Genomic DNA, 7,384 nt, shown 5'->3' with positions numbered 1-7,384 from the left:
TGTGTGTGTGTGTGTGTGACGCATGCTCCGCAGCACTCACAGCGAGTCGTGCAGCTGCAGCAGCAGCTTCACAGTTGACAGCTCTGAATTGAATTGTCACCGTTTGGGAACGTCGCCCGCTTCCTGTTTCATGAGACGGCGGCTTCACAGCTCCACGGCAACCGCGCAGCAGTATAACGACATCTGACAATTAGTGGCCACTTCTGACCAAAACACCTCAGTTGAGCTGCAAAGAATCACATAATTGAGCCAAAATGTTGCCTTCCTGCGTAGTTGGCTTCCAAATTTGGCATTCCCTACTCTAAATTTCCTGCCTTTCTTGCTTAAATTGAAGGTTTTTCTGGTCAGGTTTTGTGTGGAGTGAGCTTGAAACTGCGTACAAACAAAGTGAGAATCAATAAGAGACTATTTCTTTCTCCTTTACAGTGTAGAGATGTGCAGTTTTCCATCTCCAGTAAAAGCAGCTGTAATAATTATGTGCTGAAACAGAAAAAAATGAAATGATCCTTAAATGCTACGTAGCTCTCCACGTGAAGCCCTGCAGTGGCACAACAGGAGGAGTCAAATCCTAATATCTGTTTGCTTCAACCAGAGGCTCTAAGTTAAGAGCAGGGCAGGAAACTTTAGTTTTTCATCCGCTGACCACAGAGGCTGATGGATTCCAAAATACACACTTTGACTCTAAGCAGCCAAACGTGAGCGAGGAGAAGCTGCAGATATTGATTTGTTTAACGCCTGCTCCAAGAGAATCCAAAAACATCTATCTGCCTCACTGTATTATTAAACCAGTATGTCAATTCTGCCACTAGGGCGTCTTTCACATCAAATCAATAATAAAAGAGGATGTTTGATGACGTTGTGAAGCAGCATGGCATAAAGGGGATATGACGCCATGGACAGGCGACCGGTGAAACACAGAGTTACCTGAATAAAATGACAGATTTCTATGAGTTTGAACATTGTTGGAAATGTTTCAGATAATGTAAGAACTCAACTACATATAGAACATAGAGCCAGAGTTTATTGACATTTTAATGCAGAAATGTTACATATTAGAGCTTTAAAATGTACCTTTAGTTTATTACCTGCTACTACTATCACTGTCCTTTAGGAGAATACTGTATGACAAGGTAGCATTGGATTCACAGCCCTGAGTTGTGTCCTCTCAGGCACCGATCAGATAGTTCAGACAGCACACCTGAGAGACAAAACTCTGGGCAAAAAAATCACAAAAGCTCCTTATTGCAAAATGAAATACTCTCTCACATTGATCATATTGGGTCAGTTTAAATCTTCCACACTGGAGAAAAACTCCTTCCAACCTTCTAACACAGTCATTTAACAGCATGTTGCTGCTAGTTGGTGTTAATACATTCTGGTAGTGAATGGATCATGAAATGTCACATATGAAGCTGTAATCAGGGAGAGAAAACGAGGGAATAGAGGGAAAATGAAGGGAGAGAGTGGAGGAGGGTTGGAGACTCCCTCTCTTCTCCTCAGTAAATCATTGACTGCTGCTCTCATAAACAGCAGCAAGCAGCTCTTTATCTCACATACGTGAGGAATTCAGGGCCTGGGTGGCAAGAAGGCGAGGCTCGATGGCTTGATATGAGTGAGGGGTGCGCACATGAAATGCAACCAAATACTCATCTTAGTCATCTTATAGATATACAGAACAATAATCCTGTTATAGGGTTATGTTTTTCTGCTTCGATGCCTCCTTATTCTGCTAAAGGCCGGGACACATTACGACCCAGCTGGAAAGAATATTTCATATGTATTAACTAGAAGCACGATTTTTTATTTATAAAGATATGTTGTGAGTGAATAGAGACAGAACAATGGAAACAACTTTAAGATGTGTTTCTTTGTTTCTGTACCTGATGAAGAGCCAGTTTAACCTCCCAAAAGCTGAAACGCATGTAATAAAATAATAGTAATAGTATTTGAAAGTGTTGTAATTCCTGCGAGAGATATTCTGTAGTTTACAGTTTGCTGACACGGCACCATGCCTGTGTGCAGCTCTGTAATTAACAGTTTTGATAAACCTTTTGATAAACTGTTTGGTTGCAGCAGAGTTTTGGACTGTTGGTTGTAAAAAAAAACAAAAAAAAACAAGACATTTGAAGAATCATCCTGCACTCTGGGAACACTTTGATGGACATTTTTACTGTTTCCTGATGTTTAATGGACTAAGTAAATAAGCAAATAGTGATAAATAATCATTAGCTTTAAGCCTTGTTTGTAAAGAGTAAGAAAACAAACCATCTACACCCAGCAGATCCTCCCCCCCTCCTCCTGTGCCCTCTGTCAGTTGCACACAGTTTCCACAGGGTTGTCCCCGGTCTGGGTCTGTAATTAGGCCCTCTGTGGCCTGGCTGCTCCCCCTCTCCAGCTGCTGGCCGCTGGGCCGAGCCCCGGCCTGGAGCGGCCGAGTGCGGCGTCCCACAAGGACATCATGAGTCTGTAAGCAACATGAGAGTAGAAACACAAAACATGGCTGCAGCACTTGTCAGCACGTGAACACGCCGGCGCTTTTTATTTGTGACGCTTGCTGTTACAGCGGGCTGACGTGAGTGCAGGAGGCACTCACCAAGCCCCAACTAATGTGGCTTTAAATGAAGTTGTGCATATTACAAGCAACGGAAACCTTTTTAAGATAGACTTTCTTAAAATAAGTATTTTTGGTCACTTTATTGAGCTGAATATAAGTACCTTTAATCTAAGATTAATAATTAGCAACAAAAAAATAATAATTACTCTTAAAATAATTCCTCTGCTGGGATATTATGTAAACCATTGTTGTTACTGGTTAAATCAAGCTCAATATNNTCTTATTAAGACAAAGTTAGATAGATTGTCCAGATTCTAATGCAAACCATGCTTGACAATATTTTCTTGTTAGACAAAAAATAAGACTCATTTCCCAGAAACAAGGCTATTTTTACTTTCTTGAGATTCCTGTTTTTTAGTGCATGCATTGTGTGGTGATTAGTCACTGTTGTTACGCAGTTAAAATGGAGAAAAATAGACTTAAAAGGTAGAAATACACTTTAGGTCTTTGCTGTTTGAACCCATCATAAATAAGCCTTGTTTCTTTCACTAGTAGACAAAACTTAGTGGGCAAGAATTTGCCGAAACAACGTGACGTATTCTAACCAAAGTGCTTTATTTATACATTTCTTCAGGTGAATATTTTAAGTTTACACCAGTTCTTGTCATGATGGAGCAAAACCGAATTAGAAGGGGCTGTTTGCCCCGCGGAGGCAACAGGAGCCGCTGTGGTTGTAGCTGATGTATTATTGTGACCGTGTAAACCTTTCTGTGTGTCACGACCCTGAAGGGGCAGCGGACGAGGGCAGAGGGGTAGGTGGAAGGTAAATGGAGTGGAGGTGTGGATGATGTCAGAGCAGAGAGGATCATGGGAGATTTCACCTGCCTCAGTTCGTCTTTCTGCTTACGTCACATCAGTGTTGTCCAGTGGTGTTAGATCATTGGATTTTAGTGTCTCCGCTATAGAGGCTACTGTTGTAAAATACTGTTGGACTCATTTGTTACCGAGCTGTCTTGTTTTTGGCCGCTGAATTTACATTAATCCTGCCTTTTTGAACCCTCTCTTGACCAGACATCGCGCTGGCTTGCGCTTCAGCTTGAGAATGTGATATATTTCGGTTGGTGCCGGACAAGTATTGACATTCAATATATACATATTCAGACATGATGATATTTAACCCCAGCACTGCTGAAAACCTGCTGTGTTGTTGATTGATTCAGGTACAAATCTGGACTTTTAAGTATTTGAATTTGACATATTTTGCTATAAAAATGCACAGTGGAATTTACGGGCTTGCTCAGACTTTAACAGAAATGTACAGCCTCGATATCGTTAAAATCTGGAATAAGTGTCTAAAAAGATCAAAATCCCTTTTTAAAAAACACATGTTCAACACACAGTCCAACTGAATTGTCGCATCCAATGCTTTCTATCTACATCCTATGGCCCTCATCAGTGTTGTTGTTCTGTTGCCATTGAGATGGTTGGTTATTATCATGTGACCTACAGTAAGTGTGGTTGAAAGCTCTGAAAACAAATCCGTACGTTGGACCTTTTGCTGATCACTCGAGGTCCTGGCTCCTGTCATCCTCCTCCTCGTCCTCGAGCAGTTTTTTTCCGAGGCTGTGACCTCGAGTCCTCGGGGTTCAAACGGAAAGCACCACTCTGGGATGCGGGACGGGAAGCTGAGGTCACTCCGAGAGAAAGCGAGGTTGAGAGGAATGAGGGAGAGTAAACATGAGGTCAGCAGCAGAGATGAGGTTGAGGGAGAGCGAGTGTGAGACTCTCCGGCACCAGAACCCCCACCTGAAAAACAACAACAGCAGCAGCCCGTCTAAAATCAGAGCTGTTTACCTGCTAATAATAGAGCCACACCAACAGGCTGCCAGCTCTCCCCTTCCTCTCATCACCTTCCCCACACTCGATGCTTTGCTGTGGGGCAAGAGGCGGCGATCTGGAGGTGTGGCCACCAGGTGAGCTCTCCTCCTCTTCCTCCTCTTTAGCCCTGTTTCCCTCGTTGTTAGAGGACTTTGTTCTGTTACAAGAACAGGGAGGAACTTTCCAGGGCATTACTCAGCTCGACAGAACGGAGCGAGAGGTTATTGACCTGCTGTAATCACCTTTTTATTTCTCGTCTGGTGTTTCCTTTCTGGTCAGCACACGACAATCCCCTCGCTCGCCGTCATGTTCGCACCCTGTGGCCACTTTTGTACCTTTCCTAAAATACAGAGAAACAGAGTACGGAAGCCCTTCTCTGCCAAAAACATAAAAAAAAAAACTTAAATCAACATTTCAGGTTTGTTCACTTTTATTGTTAAATAACCAATAAAGTGGTTTAAAGCTTGTTTTTAAAGTTTGGATTCATACTACAACCACAACCACACCTCTTTTATCCATCACTTTTAATTGTATTATTCGGACTTTTCTGCTGCCTGCTAACTAGTTCTCTCGCGCTCTCAATCACAGCAGGTGCCGTTTTTTGGTTAATGTGATAATGAATATACTTTACAACAGCGTCACACCAATTTATAATCTTATGTGTGTTTATTTTCCCCCTAAACACAAATATGAGGAGTTATATATGTATCTTTTAGTAATTTAATCCCAGATGTTAGAAATTGACTTAATGCACACTATGTTATTATTATTGACGACCCAGGTTCTAATAAAGCCTGGAGAAATGTATCCACACTTTCACTTCGGTCAGCTCCTTGTCTGTGTTTTTATATCTGTGTATTCTGAGCTCTGAATCGTTTAACTGCATTTACATTTGAGGTTTTATGGAGCTGCTCAGTTCTGCAGCTTTGAAGCCAATAAATCAATAAACAATAAAAAAAGAAATAATCAGGTGCATGAACTTGAAACATCAAAGTGTCCTTTTGACACAGCTTGGTGTTTCGGGTCTGTTTGTTTTACGGCCCTGCTGTGGGAGTCACATGTCCGAGGTGTGATGCAGGGTGTGTCGGGGCTGCGATAAGCCTCTAAATCACAGCTGACCACAGGTAGAACAACTGAAACACACACCCGCTCCGTCAACCACAAGTCTGACAGATAAGGGTGCGTGTAAACTCCTGCGACATTATGCAAACGCACGGCCGACGCGTAGAAAAACACCCGCTGTTCACTAAATCCTTCTTCTTTTTTTTCCCCCAATGGCGAGGACAAACTCTCCAAATTAGCTCCTCAAATATTGACCGGGAGAAATTGGTGGTCTCTCGCTCGATGTCAGGGCAGAGGGGCTCCTAAACACACTTTGGTCAGGTTTCGAGGTTTTGCATTGATTTATTTTTGTTATTTGTTTGTTTAAATATCGTAAAAATAAATGTAAATGCTCTGGTGAGGCTTAGTTCTGCTTTGGGCACAGAGAAACCAATGTGCTGAGGAGGAGAGAAAGCAACAGAAAGCCCACCTTATTCTCTCTTTTTATTCACTCCCCCCCTCCTCTCCTCTCTCTCTGGCTGCCAACCAGCTCACTTCAGATTATTTGATCTAAAATGTTGAGCTCAATTTGTTGAATCCGGCTGAAGAGCTAAAATCTTATTTGATAGTTTAAAGGCCATCTTATCCTCTCTACGGAAGCCCACTCCTGCCAAAAAAAACAAATGGATGGACGGTTTTGTGTGATTAAAAATACTGATGCTGAATCAAAATTATGAGATAGTGCTGCAAGTGGAAGATAAATTGGAGGGTAGCGATCAATAAATACACTCTCAGCCAATCACATCACTGCTCTCGTCACTTGGAAACAGCTGAGCCAATCACAGACGAGCTCAACAGATTGAAAGAGGCTTCATCAGGAGATCATATTGTTGGTTTTACAGTTAGTGCAGTGAGGACAGAAATTAATAATTATCTTAAAGTTTGCTGAAGCCGTTTATGTAACTGCTTATTCCAGTCATAATCCTGATTTGTAATTTTAAGCATTTCAAGAATAAAACATAAAACATCACTGGAGAGGAGGAGGCTGCGACGCACAGGATTAATGAGCTCCATTAACTCGACGTCTCCCGCCTGAACAGCAGAAGGGTTGTAACCGAGCCATCTGATGTGTAAAGAGGTGTGTGTGGTTATTCTGTAGCAGCCTGGTGTCGTGCTCATGTGATTTAATGACGTTAAACACAGTGGACGCTTGTGCATTTTATGTTGTTTTTTTTAATGCCAATTTCTACTCACTGGTGAGTTGTTAATTAAAGCTCCAGTGTGAAACATTAAGGAGGCTCTATTGTTAGAAATGAAACATAATATGAGTAACTATGTTTTCATAATCACCTGAAAATAAGAATTGTTATGTTTCCGTTACCTTAGAATGAGCCGTTTTTATCTACAGAGGGAGCTAGTCCTCTTCTGCGGGTCCGTCATGTTGAACCGCGTTGTTTCCACAGTAGCCCAAAATGGACAAACCCAACACTGACTCTAGATACTGCTGTTCTTGGTTTTTGTGCATTGGTTTGGGGAGTACCGCATTGAAGCCTCGAGTTAGACGTTATGGCCTTCGCCGTGACAGACGGAGCCAGCGGAGGTGACATACTGCAACTAGAGCTGCTCTCATTGGCTTAAACTAGAGATTGAGACCATAAACTCATTAGGAATCTGAGCTCATAAATCAAGAGAGAATTCTGCTCATTTCTCCATTACAGTGAATGGTATCGGTTTTTATTGCAGCCAGTGGAGCTCCCCCTGCTGGCTTTTACATAGAATGCAGTTTGAGGACACTTCTGCGATGGTTGCACTTCATAAACCCAGAAGCTCTGTCTATTATATATACTGTCAGTGGCTTGGAAGGGGAGGGTGAAGCAAGGGAGTTGTAATCTGAAACTACACTGCTAGATG

At 42.2% G+C, this 7,384-nt stretch overlaps 1 protein-coding gene across 4 annotated transcripts in view; it reads left to right on the top strand.

The window, feature by feature from the left end:
- Nucleotides 1–7,384, top strand: part of nhej1 (nonhomologous end-joining factor 1) — an 18,678-nt gene that overhangs the window by 9,098 nt on the left and 2,196 nt on the right. The window lies entirely within an intron of this gene.

Source organism: Morone saxatilis, unplaced genomic scaffold (assembly GCF_004916995.1).
Source record: "Morone saxatilis isolate NCDOM2014 unplaced genomic scaffold, NCSU_SB_2.0 Contig6, whole genome shotgun sequence".
Taxonomy (NCBI): Eukaryota; Metazoa; Chordata; class Actinopteri; family Moronidae; genus Morone; species Morone saxatilis.
This window is presented reverse-complemented; position numbering and strand designations above follow the sequence as displayed.